The sequence below is a fragment of the Ictidomys tridecemlineatus genome, chromosome 7 (genome assembly GCF_052094955.1).
Source record: "Ictidomys tridecemlineatus isolate mIctTri1 chromosome 7, mIctTri1.hap1, whole genome shotgun sequence".
Classification (NCBI taxonomy): Eukaryota; Metazoa; Chordata; class Mammalia; order Rodentia; family Sciuridae; genus Ictidomys; species Ictidomys tridecemlineatus.
Window position 1 is genome coordinate 175,691,964 of NC_135483.1, and position 20,806 is coordinate 175,712,769.

The 20,806-nt window shown below is 34.3% G+C and overlaps 1 long non-coding RNA gene across 1 annotated transcript in view; it reads right to left on the reverse strand.

The window, feature by feature from the left end:
* Positions 1 to 20,806, reverse strand: part of LOC144365342 (uncharacterized) — a 238,731-nt gene that overhangs the window by 75,768 nt on the left and 142,157 nt on the right. The window lies entirely within an intron of this gene.

The following is a 20,806-nucleotide window of genomic DNA, read 5'->3' on the forward strand; positions in this document are numbered from 1 at the left end:
AATTTGTTAATTCGAATGTCAAAGGACCAAGCATGATGAAGGGAGATGAGACAGCAGCACCATTTTCATTATAGTCCATAGATTTTCTTGCAGTCTAAGAAATAAAGTTTCGTGTTTTCAGTCTTAAGAAGACTTCAAAAAATTATTATCCTTTTTCACATTAGTTTATACCTATAAGTAGGATCTAAAGTGTGCCAGTTTTGTTTCAGCAAATCATATTTCTTTTCATTAAAAGCTTGCCTTCGTACAAACTGAAATTACTCAACAAACCAAATAGTTGTACATAGTCATCTTAAAACCATAAAATTGTTTTCAAAATGTGTGATGAGAAAATCTGTCATGAACATTCTGAATTAAATGCCCAGTTGTTCTTCCCAAAGTTTCTCTTCTTTAATGCTGGCATGCAGATGCTATTCTGTTTTCTTAAGGGTCAATGGACTAGGAATAACTCTTTTAAGAAGTAATGCAGAATTAAATATTCTTGTGATACTCAGCACTCCTGAAATAAACCTTGCCAAAAAAGACCAGGAAACAGAAAGGAACGTTTAAGCCCCATTATAGGGATTTAAACTTTTATTAACTTGATAGTGATTTTCAGTAAGTGTACCTCCATGTGATTTCTTGAGATGATCTATAGTCTTTAACTGCCATCTAATAACCACTTATTAAATGATGGCTATTATTCACTACCATTACCATGTGCTGAGTACTTATAATGAGCTATGATACTACAGTATGCAACAAATTATTTTACTTTTGTCCTGCCAAACAGCCCTGTGTATGAGTATTTTAATGTCCTTTTACACAATATGACAAACTGAGGCTCAGAGAAACTGCCAAGAGGCTCACAAAGTGAGAACTACAAAGGCTAGATACATAACACACAAGAACTTTCAGTGATTTCCCAGTACACATCCATGATAAACTGAAAATAAAAATAATTCTAGGCTATAAGTTTAGGGAAACTAAGATCTTATTTTTCTTCTTTCTAAAGTACCAAATTCTTTCATGTGGGAGGTGAGATTGAGTCTGGACTCTGGATTTACATAGCTCAAATCCAAATTCCTGCCCTGCCATTTACTCCCTCTGTGACTTGGACAATAAATTACCCCTTTGTGCCTTTATCTCCTGAGGGATAATAATATATGCTTCATAGGACTAGTATTAAAGTAAAAAGTTAAACTCTGTGGTCACTGCTTAGAGTAGAATCAGGCATACAGTGAACCTTGAAGAAGCATTAGTTATTACTATGGACATGTGAATTTTGCTTGTGGGAGGGTATCTTTCTCATTGTTTTTACCCAGGTGCTTGGTCTGCCTGATTATAACCCACATGCAGTCATCTGACTTAACTGATGACCAAGGAACTGAAGATTCTGAAACACAGAAACATAGTGGCTTGGAGGAATCACCAACCACCACCATCATCACCATCATCGAATTTCAGGGGACTGAGGGAGACAGCAGAAAGTGAAACCAGATGGGAGTTGGGTGAGGATGACACTTCTCAGGGTGGAGTGAAGGAGGACAAAATAAAGACTTTGAACATTTGACCTTGAATGTGGGATTGAGCATTGCAGGGACTTTTCACACTCACCCTAATATTTAGTTCTTCAGATACCATCCTGTACATAGACTTCTAGTTGTTCGAGCTCTGGAATAAATCCTCACGGAAGTGATAAATTTCACTAAAGGAAGTATTAAACAAGGAAGTGGTGTGAAAGACACTAACTTGTTCAATTTGTCTGTTCAATCTGTCTGGCAGATTTGTGAAGCCCTCACCACCATCCCATGCATCTACAAGAAAATGTATTTGTAAAAGAACAACCCTGGAAACAACCGGAAGGTCCTTCAACAATAGAATGGGTAAATTATAATATAGTTGCACTATGGAACAGGGCATAGCAACTGGGAAGAATAAAATACTGATACATTCAACATTATTGAGATTAATCCCACAGATAAAAGGATGAATAAAAGAAGACAGACACAGAGATTGCATTGATCGCAATGAATTTGTATAAAGTTCAAAATCAGCAAAACTAATCTCTAGTGATAGAAGTCAGACTAATGGTTATATCGGCAATGGCCAGGTGGGCCAAGAAGGAGTCTTCTGAAATGAGGGGAATAATGCGTTAGCTTGCCAACTATTCAACTATTGTTGAATAGTGTGTGACATCCATATGAAGTTATTTATAAGAGTTGTGCATGGTATTTATGAGAGTTATGTGAATGTAAAATGTCTTCAAGCTATGCACATAAGATTGGCACATTTTGCAATGTAAACCATATTCAATTTAAAAAGAGAATTTGGCCACTGGAATTAACTGCATTTAAAGTGATGGCTGTATCTTTGAATAAGTAGCTTGATTTCTTTAGCCTCAGTTTCTTGCTGGAATAACAGTAATAGCAGTCGGTATCTTAGGAATACAGTCATTGGGAGGACTAAATATTTAATAAGTGCAAAGGTGTAAGAATGGTTCCTGGAACATACTATGACACTTATTACATGCTGGGCACTATACTCATTGCTTTAAATACATAGGCTTACATAAGTGTATCAGGCACTGTTGGAAGTGCTTTGCATTTATTAACATGTAGAAATTCTCATAGAATTCCAATTTTACAGATGAAGGAACTGAGCCATAGAAAGGTTAAAAACCTTAAATTTGCACAAATGAATGATGTAAGAGCATTTGAAGCCAGTTGAGATTAAGTCAGAGTCAGAATGAGTTTGGGAGACTTCCACTTTATAATTCCTTGTATAGTCATGGTCTTGTTGAATAGTGTGTGACATCCATATGCAGCGATGGTAGTTCTTATTTTAAAATATGAATAAATCTAAAAAACAATCAGTAATAACTGGTATCTTTTTTTCCTGAACCTGCCCAGATTCAATATAACTAAAAACTTCATTGACTTTATGTAAGTCTCTTGGTCGTCAAAGCCAACCCGTCACCTGGAAGGTGGGACCAACAATTGCTATGCCTTCTATTCATGCAATATACTGATACATTGTAGCATGTTAGATACATGAAAAATGCATGAAACCTTACACATGTTACCCTTGTCTGCTTTCTATTGTTAAAACAAAATAATTGAGGCTCAGTGTTTTATAAAAAAATTATTTAACTCACAGTTTCAGAAGTTGAGTGTCCATGAGAGGCGGCACTATCAATTTGCCCTCTGAAAAGGAATCCTTTGCTTGTGTCACAGCATGGCATATGGCATTCATGTTAGGATCTCATGTGAGAGGGAGAGACCATAGCAACAAAGGAAGCCAGAAAGATTGGGAAGAGATCAGTCTTGCTCTTTTATAATACCTCACTTTCTAAAAAAAAAAAAAAATAACTTACTTTTGGAAACTAATATTAATCCTTTCCAAAGGTTATACCCTCAATGGCCTAATTAACTCCCCTAGACTCCATTTTTTAAAGGGACCATTGCCTTTTAATACCACCATGTTGGGTTCCAAGCCTCTAACACATGAGGACATGCTCAAATCACACCTAAACCATAGCATTCTATTTTATTAGCAACAGTACCCTGTGTTATTAGAGGCAACTAAGAAATGATTAACTATACATGAAAATGGACTAAGAATAATTATTCTGGTTATAATATTTTAAATTTTCAGATAGTATATGTTTGGAGTTTTTTTGGGGGGGGTTATCATAGAAGACTATGTACATTTTATTTATCCACTCAAGGACATATCTTGGTTATTGTAAATAAATGCTGCAATGAACATGAGAATGCAAATATCCCTTTGATATACTGATTTCAATTCCTTTGGATATATTTCCAACCACAAGATTTCTGGAACAAATGGTATTTTTTTTAAGGTTTTCTTTCTCTTTCTTTCTTTCTTTCTTTCTTTCTTTCTTTCTTTCAAGGAACTGACATACATTTTTCATAATATGGGAATGTGTTAACTTATAGTCCCAACAACAGTGTATAAGTCTCTTTTCTCCACATCCTTACCAGAACTGGTTATCTTGTATCCCTTTGATAGAAAAATCATTTCAATAAGTGTGAAGTTACACCTCATTGTGGTTTTAATGTGTCTTTCCCTAATGGTCAGTGATTTAACGGTTTTTTTAGTGAACCTATTGGCCATCTGTGTGCTTCTTTTGAAAAGTGTCTGTTTAGGTCCTTTGCCCATTTTTAAATTGGGTTATTTGTTTTCTTGCTATGGACATGTTTGAGCTACTTATACATTTTGAATATTAAGTCTTTATCAGATGTATGTGATTTTCAAGTATTTTTTGCACTCTGGAAATTGCCTCCTATTATGTTAATTGTTTCTTTTATTGTGCAAAAAAATAATTTCTAGTTTGATGCATTCCCACTGGTCTAGTTTTGCTTTTGCTACTAGAGCTCTCAGGATCATATTCAAAACTCTTTTGACAGAACATAGGTAATGAAGATCCCCCCTTATGTTTTCTTCAAGGAGTTCTGTAGTTTAGGGTCTCACATTTAAATGTTTAATCCATTTTGTGTTATTTTGTGGCTGTTGTAAGATAAGGGAGTAAATTCATTCTTCTGAATGATGCTAATCAGTTTTCCCAACACTATCTGTTAAATATATTTTCCTCCCCCCATTGTGTGTTCTTGGCACTGTTGTAAAAAAAAAAAAAACCAAAAACCTATTGATATATTTAGGTTTGCTTTGAGATTTCTATCCAATTTCATTGATCAATGAGTCTGCTTTTTTGTCAGTACAATGCTGTTTTGATCATGGTTGTTTTGTAATATATTTTGAAGTCAAGTAGCGTGACTTCCAGCTTTGTTCTTCTCAATTAAGGTTGTTTTGGCTCTTTTATTGTCCTAATCTGTTTAAGGATTGTTTTGCTATTTCTTTGAAAGCTAATATTGGAATTTTATAGGAATTTTATTGAATCTATAGATCCCTTGGGTAATATGAACATTTTGACAATATTAATTCTCAGAATCTCTGAACATAGAATATCTTTCCATTTATGGTGTTTTCTCTAATTTGTTTCATCAGTGTTTTATACTTTTCAATATACAGATCTTTTACCTCCTTAGTTAAATTTTGATACATTTTTTATATTTTTGTTGCTGTAATAAATGCGGTTGTTCTCTTAAGTTCCCTTTTGAGCATCTCATTATTATTTATAAGAAACACTCTGCAAATTGTTTTAAATATAACTGTATTAGAGACCGTACCTTAAAGATTTGTCAGGAAAAAAATACTTTAAGAAATTATATAATGTTATTTATGCCTAGCGTCTTCTTTTACTCCTAAATGTGTACCCATTAGAGCAATGTATTATATGTTCCTCTCTATAATTCTGTTGTTTTATTACTCCACTCCAGGCCAACTGATCTTTCTTTCAGCCTCACCCAAAGTTAGTCATTCAGCATCTTCTAGTTCCACTTGAAATGAACGTGGGTATTGTAGGGCAAAAGCCAAAAAGGCATTCAGATTCTTGATGTTGCCAAGGAAAGTATTAGTGCTGGAATGGGTTTATATTCTCAAGGTTGGCATCTCTTCTTCAGCCTTACAGAGAAGTACCAAACTGTCTTTTGGTCTTTCTTCTAGTCCCCAGATAGCAGGCAGAAGGAGGAGAATTTTATTTTTATTTTTTATTTTTTACCCAAAATGTATAGACAAATGAACAGAGACAGCTTTTTTTTTTATACGTTGTCCTTCCTATGTTATCCATCACTTTACTTTAACCTATTTATAAAAAATAAATAAATTTAAATGAGTTTTAAAATACACATAAAATTGTTAGCTATAAAACTGATCATCTTCTACTTTAATAAATGAGACTTCTACTTTTTTCTCTTGCCTTATTTTAAAATATTTTATGTAAAGATGCTTCAAAATATTTGACATCTCTTTTAATTTTGTATGGCCAATTAAATTGGGCAAGGCTCCATTTCACTTAGGGCAAAAATACTGACCTTTCCAGCCATTATCTTGGAAAGAAGCCACTCAAAATGAATTTTCAAACATGCGTGCAGTTCTTAGAAGTTAAGTCTTTGTTACTCACCCATCATTTTAGCATTCTGAATTATTTACACAATATGAAGAAAACAGAGAAGTTTTGTTGCTGTTATTGTTATTTTTAATAATCACATACCACCACCAGTGTGATCTCTTCAAAGTTGAGCTACCAATCACTGCTGGAAATCACTTGATCCTTAGCATCATCTTTGCCTTCTGAGCTCACACAGGTAGAAAGCCTGGAAACTGCATTTCCAGCTTCTTCTAAAGGATGGGCCCAGTGTAAATCCTTCCGTGAGAGAAACTTGTGTGACATTTGGAATGCAGACAAGGAAGAGAAGCCATTGTTCTCTGATGGCAGTTGCAGCAGGTGTGTGGGCTAGGCAGGGAGCTCATATGAGGTCTGCCTGAGGCTTTAGGGTAAGTTTCCTGAGAAGCTCCCATTTTGGTTGCTGTAGACAGCAGAGATGATAAGTTCAACTCTGCTCAAATTCTACCCTTACCAATTTCCTACATTAAGCCTCCTTTCCAGTATAAATAAATAGGGTAGCATCCATTTTTCTGACCAAAATCAAACTTATATGTCAAGTAAATACCAAAATGTTCTATTCAAACTATTCAAACAATAGTTTTTCAGACAGATTTTATAACACATCATCTTTGAACCTCGAAGAAATCTTATGAAATAGATATAGTTGGTATTAGTGATTATATTTGACAACACCTATAGACACAATTTCCCCCTGAGTGCACATTTCTTTTTCTTTTAAATGCAAATTCAAATTAAATAATAAGATATAGTATAACAAAATGCAATGAAAGGAACCATCTATAACTTTACCTATGTAACAATTTTTAACCTTGCCATTGTGAGCAGTCTCAATATGTTAGAGGCCCTTCTAACTGACCTTCCTTTGAGTGACCAAATGTGTTATCTTTAATTAAACATTTTTATTTTGTCTATAGTGACTATATACCCTGCATATTGAATGACCTCAGCTACATTTTATGTTTATCATAAAATCCTACATTTTATGTTTATCAGAAATCAGTTATGTTTGTTCCTAAACATAGTATAAAAACTGTAACGCCTACAGGAATTATATATTTTAATAAATATAAATAATTGTAGTAATAGCAAATCTTTTATAGAGTAGTTACCATGTTCCTGGCACTGTTCTATATACTTCATACAAATAAATCCATTTAATAGCAATCCTACAAAGAAAATCTATTACTATCTACCTTTTAGTGTGAGAAAACTGAGGCCAAAATAAAGTAGGAAATTTGCCTAATGTCATATAGACTGTAAGTTGCAGAGTTAAACATAAAAAACATAACTACAGAATCTCTACTCTTAACCAAAACATAAGTGAGGGCTATAAGAAAGTGCTATTTCTATTAAAACTACATTAATCACAAACATTTATACACAAATTTTCATAACAGAATTATTCATTATAACCCAAGTAGAAACAATCCAAATATTCATCAACTAATAAACATATAAAAAAGGTACATCTCTACAATGGAATGTTATTAGCCACAAAAATGAATGCAGGACAGATACATGTTAAAATAAGAATAAACCTTGGAAACATTATGCTAAGTGAAATACCCAGACACAAAATGTGACATAATTTATTATTCCCTTTTAAAGACATGTAGAAAAGATAAATACAGAGTAAAAATAGTTTGGCAGTTGCTATTTCTATGACCTTAGGGACAAATAATGTGGAATAACTGATAATGGGTATGAAGATGTTTTGTGGGGCAATGAGTATTTTCTAAATTTTTGTTTTGTTTTTCTTTTCTAACCAGGGATCGAACCCAGGGGCACTTAACCACTGAGCCACATCTCCAGAGCTTTTTATTTTTTATTTGGAAACAGGGTCTCGCTGAGTTGCTTAGAGTCTTGATAAGTTGCTAAGGCTGGCTTTGAACTTCCCAAACCCCTGGGACTGCAGTCATGTGCCTTTGTGCCCAGCTGTTTTAAAATTTATTTTGTCAATTGTAATGCAACTCTGTTAATACACCAAATAAACAGTGTACTTGGGGAAAAAAAAAGATTTTTTTGGAAAGACTCAGTAAAGATGCCTTTTAGAAGCAGGAAATTCAATGGAAAAACACCTTAAACAAACCAAAAAAATATAAATATAGATAGATCGATAGATAGATAGAGATATAGTGGGGGTGATTGGTTCTGCAAATGGAATATTTCAGAAGTACTTTTACTCTCATTCCATTTGAAACTAAACCTGGAAATCACAATGTGTTATGAGTGAGACTAATAAAAGAAAGGCTTTCAGTCCAAACATCAATACATATGTAGCACCAGGGAAATACGGGAGATTCAGGGAGGTTTCTAGGAAAGAGACACTCAAATTGGTTACTTAGAAGGAGTTCACCAAACTCAAGAAGTATAGATGGTTTCCCAAACAGAAGTGCACAAAAATTGACATGATGGGGATATGGCAGAAAGCTCTGTGTGCCTGGAGCATGAAGCAGGTGCAGAGGGGGGAAAAGAAACACTAATTAAAAGGTGTATCAGGGCAAAAACATCTTCCTAAGGCATACACACCTGATCTTCTCAAGCTAGGAGATCCAACAGAGAGGCTTCAGGGAGGATCAAGAAGATTGGAGGGATCAAGAGAGGCACAGAAACTAACTTTACGGTCCTTCACTATCAAAGCTGGGAATGCCGACTATGAAGATGCAGAGTAGGAGATGCGTTGCTATGAGCCGCTAGGATTACAGGCATGCACGTAACCAGCTGCATCAATATATTTAAAAATAAAAAACACCTCAGTGATGAGAACTGAGAGTAAATTCCAGGAGGCTAGGACACAATTGGATTTTCTCACAACATTATCCCCAGAGCCTATTTGAGTCCTGGACACACAATTATTGTTCAAAATGTGTTGAATAAATAAATGACTGCATGTGTAGAAAAGAGGGAGAAGAATGACTCCATAATATTTTAAAAATATTTCTAATATAATTTTCTAGCTCTGATAGAGCTTTAAATGAAAATGAGAATTGCAAGAGAGAGACGTTATGAGGGAAGAAACAAGTTGGTGGCACAGATGGGATCAAAGTACCCAAAGATAAGGACTTGGTGAAAATGTATACTATTCAACTGATGAGAAAACAAAGAGTTCCCATAGTCCTACCACTTTTACATTCAATTGCATTATGCCTTTATTTTTATAGTACTTAGATTTACATTTAGATGCATAACAGTTGTTGCTTTTTTTCCCCTGAGTGAAGGCTTTCCCAGATAAAGTGGAGAGAGGAAATCTTAGAATAAAACCAGTTTGAAATTAAAAATTGACAATGACTCTAACAATCTTCTTTCAAGAGAAAAAAATCCAGAATAGATTATGCCTTATTTATTAAACAGATCACAGGGGACAGTACTCTTATTAAAGAATTTTCTCCCACTATCTGATCATAGGAGAGAAACACTGTTGTTATTTAAAGAAGTATGCTTTAATTATGAATAAAAAATACTTTATCACCTGTTTTTTTTTTTATTTTCATTGTCTAAGTGTCTACAAGAAGACACCTGATTAGAATACAGTTGCTCTCCATCTCAGGAGTGTTCATAGTTTATAGTTATATTTCAGGTTATATACACAAAAGATAGAAGGAAAGAGTTCTTTTCTTCATTTGTCTTGGCATACAGAGTGACTTGTTCTTATTTCTTTAGATCTAAATGAAAATGTTTCAAATCCACAAATAAGTGGAATAGTGAAATTTCTTTCATATGTATTTCTATATATGCAAACTCTACAGATTTTCAGTCTGACAATAATAACAAAAAATGAAAAAAAATTAAGAGAAAATTAGCTCAAGTAGCTCAGGCTACCTTTACACTTGAAAGTTCCATGAATCAATTGATAATTTTCCTTTTTTCTAAATGCCTTAATCATGAGTGTGGTACATAATACCCTAACACATACACTCACTAATTTTTTTAACATATGTATTAAAAAACTGGAACCCTGGATCTTATCAAGATATGCATTGTTTACTAAACACAAACATTTAAAAAATATATAACATAATTCATATAATAATTTTTGCATTATTTTTAATTATATTTGAATTAATATTCCTTTTACAGGTATAAATGGGGAGAAGGGTGGAAAAATATTTTTTTATTATTACTATTTTAATAACAGATATACAAATCATCAAAATAGAATAAAATATATAATGATATAATATTACTTTGTGGCATCATAAATGTGCCTCAATTATATGTAATAATTATGAAAATAATAAGTAAAACAGAATAATTGGCATCTCTTTTTATAAAACATATTGTTCTTTCTTTAATCAAAATCTAACAAAGTAAAATATGCAAAAAAAAACCCAAAAAACAAAAAAACATGACTTTGTTTCTAAAGACATGCAAATATATATTGTTCCACAAGGTGGCGAAAGCATGCCACTCTGCTTTCTTTTATACCAGCTAAGAATGTTTCACTATTTAAGCCTCCTCATTCATAGTCCTCCTGTTGTTTTCTGCCATAGAGTTCATACTTCAAAGAGCCAGCTTTTTCTTAGCCAGTGCCTGCTGTTACACAAAACATGCACATTACATGCAAAAATACAATGGAAACCTGGACAATCCTGAGCAAATAAAATCTCAATCCCATTCGAAAACTACTCTTCTAAGAGACTAGAGTTATCACTTTGACTTTATTGTTGTGGACTCTTATCTAAATCCCAGTGCAGCAAGTGTTTTTGCATTTCTACTTTTAAAACATACTTTACAAAATGTATTTAGAAAACGCTCCTTCACCTGTGTCCCAGGGTAATATCCATGATATTTCTGATGAGAGTAAATCAGAAGCCCTTAGAGGCTTTGTGATTAGGAAGGACCAGAAGTCACTTTGAGAGAGTTAATCTTGTGGGTAAATTATTATCTTCCATACCTGGTCTGCTTTGAAAACCCAAAGCCTTCTGCTAGGGTAACACAAAATTTCTAGCAATCCCACTTACTAGCTGTGTGACCTTAGGGAAAATCACTTATACTCTCTGTGCTTCCATTTTTCCATATATGAAATAGAGTAAACAGTAGCCTCTACTTCATATGGTTGTTCCAGGAATTCACATAACTGAAATAGTTCCCATAAACACCTTGCTCAGAACTTGGCACGTGGCAAGGGTCTAACGAATGGTGGCTATTGTGATGATCATGAGGAAAAACAGCAAGTTTCTTCAGAGATCTTTTGTTCTGTGATTGGAAGAGGGCAATGGAAAAAGAGTGGAGAACTTCAAAACAAATTGTGTGTGGCACTCTAGTGCAGCAGTGACCATGTACCTGCTAGGAAGCTCTTGTATAGTGAGGGCTTTCAAGTACTTGGCAGCTAATCCCCTCTTAAATGTCCATGTTGACGTCTTCTGGTTTCTTCCTTTCTTCCTAGCTGCATTCACACAACCAGACGTCTGACCTTGTCCAGAAGAAGGGCACTGTCTTTCTGTTCACTCTATGGCTTCTCTCCCCAGTGGACAATATAACCTGGAGCTTCATGGGTCTGTGAATTCTGTAGGCACTTAATAAGTGCCTATCAATGCCTGTTCAACACATGACAGTAGCTTAGAAGAGCTATGGCGTCCCAGTCTCCTCAGACCTACACACAGTGTCTATGCAAGCTGGTGGCTCACCTTGCCTCACCTCTGTTCTAAAGTCTTTATCCTAAGGGATGTTTACCTAATAGAAGGCATGGGTCAATCCACTTAAGAAGCCATATGTAGGGGCTGGGGCTGTAGCTCAGTGGCAGAGTCTTACCTACAACTTTTGAGACACTGGGTTGAATCCTTAGCACCACATAAAAATAAACAAATAAAATAAAGGCATGCTGTCCATCTACAACTACAAGATCTTTTTTTTTTAATTTAAAAAGAAACCATATGTAACTTTCAGAAACTACAATAACTTGGAAATTGGATTTCATAGGCTGCTATTCGTAATAAGGGCAAAGTGTTAAAAGTATGAGGCAAAAGGATTTCGTGTTTAGGTCTTTGTAAGATATTTGATATAATGAAGCTAACAAAATAAGTGAGAAGGAAACATTATCATAGCCAGCTTCCTGATTTATGAATAATAAATCGCATTCATCACTTTTATATCAAGTTCTTTTTGTCCAATAATTTAAAAAATTCAAATAAACTTGATTGCTAACAGTATATAAGTAAGATGGTGACAATATTATAATCCAGAGAGCAAACTAGACAAGTGAGACTGGGCCATTGCATATGCTATTTCAGGGCTCTGGACTGGGAACTAGTGGGAGATATGTCAATATAAGAGAATAAAATGGGCTCACAGTTCTTGAAGCATACTCATATCTGAAAAGGTTCTCATTTTTAATTCTGACATTATAAACATCAGTGGACACAGTTGACATAAACAAAATGTCATTGGGGTTTTCAATGATTCTTTGCACAGTGAAAAATGTTCCTGAGAGCAGAATACTTTAAATCTTCCAATCTAGACTGCATTTAACATTTTTGTACAGCATTAGTGACTTTACTGACTCAGTCTGTAAAATTAAAATAAATACAGAAGAACTACACTTTCAAATTCTGCCTTTTGATTTGTTGAAGAAAACAAAAGGTCTATATTATTCTAGTAACTGAAAACTGTACTTATTTAAAAATCTCTTTCTCTTAAGATAAAGATTAATTGCAGAAATATATAATGCCAATCAAGCATTCTAGAAAGGCATTTTATTATATTTTCCTAATTATAAAAGTGATTCACATTGTTTTTAAGCAAAACACTGAGCTGAAGTAACAAATAGAGCAACATGAATGGTCCTTAAAAACAAAGTGCTGAAATTTTTTAAAAATTAAGAAAACAATGAAATCTATGGAACAATATCATATACCCAAATTAAATATATTTGCACACAAACATCAGCTCACATTTCACAAGATCACAATGACATGAAAGATCATGAACACTGTGCCATTAAAGACCAAGGTCAGATTGAGAATCCAGGATAAAGAGAATAAACAAAAAGAAAAAATCTTCAGAAACCGTTAATAACAATGTAGCATGAACAAGGAGTATGAGCTCATACTTATTGCCAAGCTACAAAACCCAAACAGGAAGTAGAAAAAAAATATTATCAGTAACTGACAATTCAGAGATTACCAGTATTAGCTAATATTTTGGTATTCATTTTTATAATCTTTCATCTATTTTCCACTTTCCCTTGCTACACAGTGCATTTTATTCCAGATTTTATACCTACACAAATAACTTTAAGAAATTTTTTTTTTAGTTGTAGATGGACACGTTAGCTTTATTTTGTTTACTTATTTTAATGTGGTGCTGAGGATTGAACCCACTGCCTCACATGTGCTAGGCAAGTGCTCTACGACTGAGCCACAACCCCAGCCCCACAATTAACTTTTGTCTTGATGTATTTCCTACAATTAGTCTCAATCATCTATATGCACTATTCTTAACCATTTGTGCATTAGTTATTAAGTTGTTCCTAGTACTTGGTATTTTAAATAATAGTAAAGCAAACATGCTTTTCTCCTAGGATAAACTCACTAAATAGACATTTTTAGAATATAGAAAAGGAATTCAATTAAGTTTCTTGATATATATTACAAAATAGATTTTCAGAAGATTATATTAGTTTTACACTCTCTGCATGAAGAAAAGACAATGTTATCAGTCTATATCCTCACCAACTCTGAAAATCCACCTATGTTATCCCTCCAGTTTGAGGAGAAAAACATGGAATTGCATTAACTTTATTTTTCTTTCATGAATTTACTGTTTCGTTAATGTATTTCTTTGATTACTAATCAAGTCAAATATTTTATCATGTTCTTATTGGATGTCTGGATTTCTCCTCTTGTGAACTGTCTGTACATGTTTAGTTCCATGTTACTCTAAACACAATTATATCAAGCACTGTTTTAAAAACAGAAAATTCTAGTATATTAATGGGGGGCACAGCCAGTGTTTCATTGAGAGGTTCTTCTTCCTGCCCAAAAGGGTGTAAGCCATCCTAAAACTTAAAGGCTCAAATAATTAGCGAATAACAAAACACAAATAGTTAGAAATATATTTACAAAAGCAAAGTCCCTGATAGATCTAGTCCACATGGGTGTTGGAATTAGACAAAGAAAAGATGGCTCTGGTGGTTTATTTAAAGGGGTACATCAAAGGCAGGGATAAAGTTTCAAGGGCAGAGTCTTGCTTCATGATGTCTTGCAGTCAGCAGGTTGATTGACATCTTGGCAGGTCGCACCCATCTCAGGGTGCTGTGTGGGCCACAACAGAGCAGGATAGAAATTCACACTGTCCCTGGGCAATGGACCAGAGAAAATGTCCACTAGTCATTCCCAGACACCAGATGTTTCTATCCACTAGGCTTCCATGCGTAATGACCCACATGCAACCCAGGTATGGCTTGTTGAAAGTATATTAAAGAGCATAGTAGCTTTTTAATTAGCGACATATAAATTATGAACATCAACACAGTTTATGTTACTCAAGTTTAAATAAGGGTTGGGGTTGTGGCTCAGTGGTAGAGTGCTTGCCTTGCATGTGTGAGGCACTGGGTTCGATCCTCAGCACCACATAAAAATAAATAACTAAAATAAAGGCATTGTGTTCATCTACAACTAAAAAATAAATATTAAAAAAAGTTTAAATAAAATCTTTGCTTCTCCATTTAGGAAACAAAGTAAAAAAACATTTAAAAAAACTTGAAATTGTGTCAATTGTTCTCCATTTTCTCCTAGAACCATTCTCTATCCATCCTAACCCTGAGACTGACCTGTACAAAATGCATCACCTGCTCTGCCTTGCTCTCTGGCTCCTGGTTGGATCTGGCCAAGGAGGGCTATCAGTAGGTGGTCCTAGTGCATGGGAAACAGGAGTAGAAATATACAACCTGTTCATTTCTTTCCCACTTTCCCTTGCTTATAGTGTGTTCTTAGGCTGCAGCCTCTGTTTAACAGTTTCTCTTTCATGGTTCTAACTGTAAACTAGGATCAACAACTCCTGCTTCTTCCTCTAGACACTTGGTGTCCAGAGCTAACATCTTTTTAGTCCTCAGGTACATCAACTAGCTTTGTTGGGTTTCTTAAATGTGGTTATACCTCTATAAGTAAAACCTTCACTGAAACCATTTTTCAAAAAGGCTTCTAATGAATGCATTTGGTTTGAGGGGAGATCCTGACTGATAGATCAATTAAATTCATTATTTGCTTTATATTCAGGACCGTTTCTGATACTTGAAACAGCAATAAACATCGTATTCAATATTAACCAATAATTTACTTTGAATCTGGTCCAATAGTAGCTTCTGGGGGTAACTAATGCACCTTTCCTAACTTAGGTAGATTTTTTTTTCCATTTTGTTAAGAATCCTTAACATTTTCCAACTTTCACAGCATCAAATGTGATGATTCTCAAGAAATATTTGAAACTCTTTATATCCTGTTCTTCCTTACCTATCCAGGTAAGGAACAGGTTGAGTCTGAATTTCAAATCCCTCCCTGTGTATCGTCTACCTCCCAGAGCCAACACCCATCAACTGAATATGCCAAATTTCTTCTCTACTTTCATATTATTGGTCACAAAGTTATTTCCTCTTTCTATCACAATTCTGCAAGGTTTTCTTCTCCTAAAATCTAACTAATATTCAAAATCCTACTATCTCCTATCTCCTCTTTCAAGTTTTGAACACATGGTGGTAATAATTCTTTTTTGGTTTTTATTCTAGTCTTTAATATGACACCTCAATCAAATGTAATATTTTGCTTTGTGCTTATGTCTTGGGTGTCTCTGAAGTCAGAGAATGAGCCTTATTTTTTATATTCTTTACCAAATTTGTCATGGTGCATACAGACTTACTATTCATAAGTGGCTTTTTAGCTAATCTAAGAAAGGATTTAGTTAATATTAAAATAATACTATACCAATAGAAAATGTCTAGCTTATAAAGATAAGTCAACATTTGGAATAGAATTTAAGGGGTAAATTCTGACTTAATATAGTATGTTAAGTATATGATTTAATTTTCAAGGATACATGAGCTGGTATTTTGTTTAAAATACTTAATAAAGGGACATTTTCCAATCCTCAAATGCAATTAGAATCACGTGCATGTTATTGATGTGACTATTCATATGAAAATTGACTAACATAATCTGGAGGCTATTTTAATAGAGTTAGGATTTGAGATTGAAGCGAGAGCCATAATGAAAGCAGCTAAAATATTACAAGAAATCCAAGTCTAAGTTGTTGCTGTTGTTTTTTTAGTCTTCAAATTCCAGAGCACATATCATATCAGTGTGTATTCGGAATATGGAGGTTACAAGAGTCTCTCTTACTCACCCCTGATCTGACACAGGTCAGTTTTGAAGAGATTGCTATAACCATGGGTTTCTGCAGCTGCCTCCTGACAATTTCCCAAGCAGCTCTCACAGCTGCACAGTAAAGTGTGTTGGAGGGCTCAGGGAGGCACAGCTGTGTTCCCAGACACAGCTGTGTGCCAGAAAAATGACTGGGTGGAGCTCTGCTTAGCAAATGCCACCCATTGTTATAGGCCCAAACTAATGGGACCTGGTAGCATGGTTTGTATGAGCACAGTACCTTTGAGGTTAAGAGCAAAGGAGATGAATCCACAAAGTTGTATTATGAGCTGCTGTCCAACTTCAGAATGGACAATTGAGTTCATTTTCTCTCTTTCCCACATAATACACACCACACACACACATACACACCACATACACACTTGCTAATCTATTTTGTTCTGTTTCTTTGTGGAGTTAATCTCACTGGATTATCACTTGAAATGACACTAGTTTGCGTTTGCATTGACCCTGAATAAAGCTCTACACACTGATCAACTATACCCCCCCCCAAAAAAAAGCTAGAATAAAGAAAGCTTAACCATTCCGTGTATGTAACCAAGAAAGCACAAACTAAAATTGCACGAATAATAATCACTAACTCAAGTTTTAAGTAGCAACTAAATTGGATAGCTACTGAATCAACATTCATTCTAAAGAGTATTTATTATGTGTCTACAATAATCAAGGTGCTTAAGAAATTTCTACCACTGATGAGGAGAAAGAACATTAAAAAGAAGATTGGAAAGAGTATTTTTCTCTGTTAATGAATTAAAAAACAAAAGCTGTGTGACTTTGTGAAACCCCTTCCAAACTCCCTTTTATGTTTTAAGCAAAGATATTTGGGTTTAAAGTTAAATGTTTAGTTCATATCTATGCTGGTACTAGCATAAACAAAAATCATATATGGTATACCTCATACTTTGGGAACTTAAAAAGAAGTCTGCAGATTTAATTTATTCTGAAGCTTGGACTTAAAAAAATAAATAAATAGCAGTATCTTACTTGAATCTTGTATTTCCTTCATGTGAGATTTCCAAACACATTATATATTTTAAATATTTTTATCAAAATCTAGTTGAAGTGACAATTTAACAGCTATTTAATACATGGGTAAATGTTACAAGTCAAGTAACATAAATATTGAAAAAGTAAATGAAGATACTACTTTGAAACAATAAAAGCTAAATAATCTATTTTCTTTCCTATAAACTATTGCCCCATTGTTTCTTAAAATACTGTTTGGACTTGCCTAGATTTGGTATCATGACAATTACTTGATTTATATTTCTGCTTTATGTACTAATGCCCCAGTTGGATTTTATTTGAAGCGTATGAATAGAGCTGGGTAGGAAGCTGGATGTATCAAACTACAGAAGAGGTCTATGTCAGAATTTATCTCTCAATCTCTGTGCAAAGAGTTATGCAGAGAGTTTGCTTTAAAATCAAATCAATTTAAAAACAGATTGACAGTAACTAGTAAAATATTCAGTTATATATACTGAGAAAACATTCACTTGGCAATGTGCACATTTTATATGTCTCAGTTGACATTAGCATTTTCCTCTCTATTCTGTACACACATTTAGGTAATGTTGTCATTATGAGTTCATCAGCTATTCCATTAACAAAAATATTCTCTTTCCTGCTTTTTCCTGGCACAGCTTTCTTCCTCCTCCCTTCCCACATATGTACTCTTCCAGTAACTAATCTCTACAACCCTGGCAGTAAGAATATGAAATGTTTAGTGTGAGATTTAAAAGAAAGATGGAAGTATAAGTGCCAGTCCTTTTGCTCCAAAGCACAGAATTAAAATCATATATCACTCCTTCCTACAAAAGTCTTTACTCACTAAATTTATTTTAAACATAACTATCTGTACTAGAAATAAACACTTTGCTGCGCATTAGAATGTAGATGAGATTTCAAAAGCAGACTCATATAACTTAAGCAATAACTAAACTGCACACAGCTCTATGAATGGAAGCATTATGCGGAGGGATATTTTGACACTACAAAATAAAAACCATGAACTTTTGCCCTTCTCTCAAAGTGATGATCATGCAATAGGCAATTATTATGAAGACTGGAGGGGGAAAGCAATGTTTATAACTGGGTCTTCACTTAGATTGAAGGAAATGAAAACATTTACAACCAACACTCTTCACACTAAATCTTGAAGAATGGTGACTTAATCCAATAATTAAATCCAGCGGAGAAGCTGGGAATTGTAGCCACATTTGGCTCCCAGTTTGATATTAAGTGGTTTGCCATTATGATTACAAGATGCTCTTGGAATTCTCATAGAGGAAAACTAAGACTTAACGTCAGTTAAATTCCATAATAGACATAAATAATAGCATAACTTTTTGAAAGAGGAAAAAAGATTAGCAAATGAGACAAGTGAAGAAAGCTTCAATTGATATATATTGTTTGGCCCCAAAGACAGAGGAAGCTTGAAAACTTCAATTAATCTTTTCATTAGGATGGAGATTGTGACCACATATCCTTTACATATGTTTAGAAATGAAAAAAGAAAACCTAAAATAATACACATTTCATATGTGTGTGTGTGTGTGTGTGTGTGTGTGTGCGCGTGTGTATCATAATGTAGTTGGCTTTCCATACGTGCACATCAGATTCAACCAACCATAGACCAAAAATATTGGGAACAACTTTCATCTGTATGGAACATGTACAGACTTTTATTTCTTGTCAATAATCCCTAAACAACTGTTTACATAACTTTTACATCATATTGCTACTAGGATATGAATAGGCCATATGCAAATTCTACGCCATTCTGTGTAAGCAGATTGGAAAGAGTATTTTTCTTTATTAGTAAATTTAAAAACAAACCCTATGTAACTTTGTGAAACCACTTCCAAACTCATTTTTACGTTTTAAGCAAAGATATTTAGGTTTAAAGTTAAATGTTTAGTTCATATCTGTGCTGCTACTAGCGTACATAAAAATCATGTATGGTATACCTGATACTTTGAGAACTTAAAAGAAGTCTGCAGGTTTAATTTATTCTTAGGCTTGGATTTTTAAATGGTAAACATCACTGGATTTTGGTGTCCTGGGCTTGGAGAGAGTGCTAACTAAGTTATGGATAACTGGGATGAAAGCACATGTATAAATAAGTATATGTGTGTGTGTGTGTGTATATACACATACACGATATGTATACACACACACTCTCTCTAGTATGTATTAGAATGTATACATGCATACTGTGCTTAATGGAAATGTCTTTAATAGTTATAATTTCTAGATACTTAGAATGCATTAATTTAAGAGATGGGGAAAATCATTTTTAGAATTCTGTATTTTAGTTTTATATTTGTCTGAACAGATTAAATCTAAAGAGAGGGATGAAGTAGTTGAACTTCAGTGTTTACAACTAAATTATTGGGGATATAATGTCCTGAATCTCGAGGTCTTGAAGGTCAAGCCTAGCATGAGCTTCTGGTCAAGAGAACAAATGCTTTTGTAACAGATTGATCCAGAGGACAATTCAATTCAAATGGCTTGGTCCCTTACAGCCCTAACTTTCTACACTTTTATAAGAAACCCAGAATCGAATCAAACAATTTAATTAGTGTACTGGGACACTTACTGGCCAAAATCAACCTATGCAAATTGCCCACTGAATATTTTTTAAAACTCTGCTAATGGTTAAGGGTAACTTCTAGGTCTGAAAGTTTCAGCCAGTTCTCTGTGTCTTTCACCCTAATTCATCACTAGTTTGCCAACCACTATTAAAACACTTTCACATCTAAATGTAAAGGCCCATATCCTGACATTGATCCAAGTGCGGAACTCCCATTGAAGTCGATGAAGAGTGTTGCATAGAAATCAATGACAGGATATGGACCTCGAGGCTGGACCATCTCTCTGCTGGAAACTTTTTTCATTGACACTCAGAAATTTGACAGTATTACAAGAAACAAATGCATAAAGCAGAACACTTGCACGATGAGCTCCATGGTTCTCTTCCTTCTTTGGCAAAGTTTATAGTGGGTTGGTTGCCAATTGCATTTTTGAAAAAAGGGGTGGGGGGATTGAAAAACTCCCAACTTTAGCAGCGATGCACCTGACTAGAAATTTCATCTTTCACTATGCAGGTGAGCAGGCCTTGCTTTAATCACAGCTCTGTTGGCAAAGACACAGTCTTAAAAACCAAATGAGTTTATAGTTTTGCCTGAACTGGCAACCATAAAATACCTTACAAAATATACTTCTTATTTAAAACTTGAATAATGCTGCACATTTTATCATCTAATTTCTAATAACAGTGTAAATTATGCTGCAATGCCATAGATGCTAGAAATAATCCTCTTTTGATGAATGCGAAGCATTTCACGCACATTACATGTATTTCTTTCATTTTTGCACACAATCTTGAACACAGTCTTCA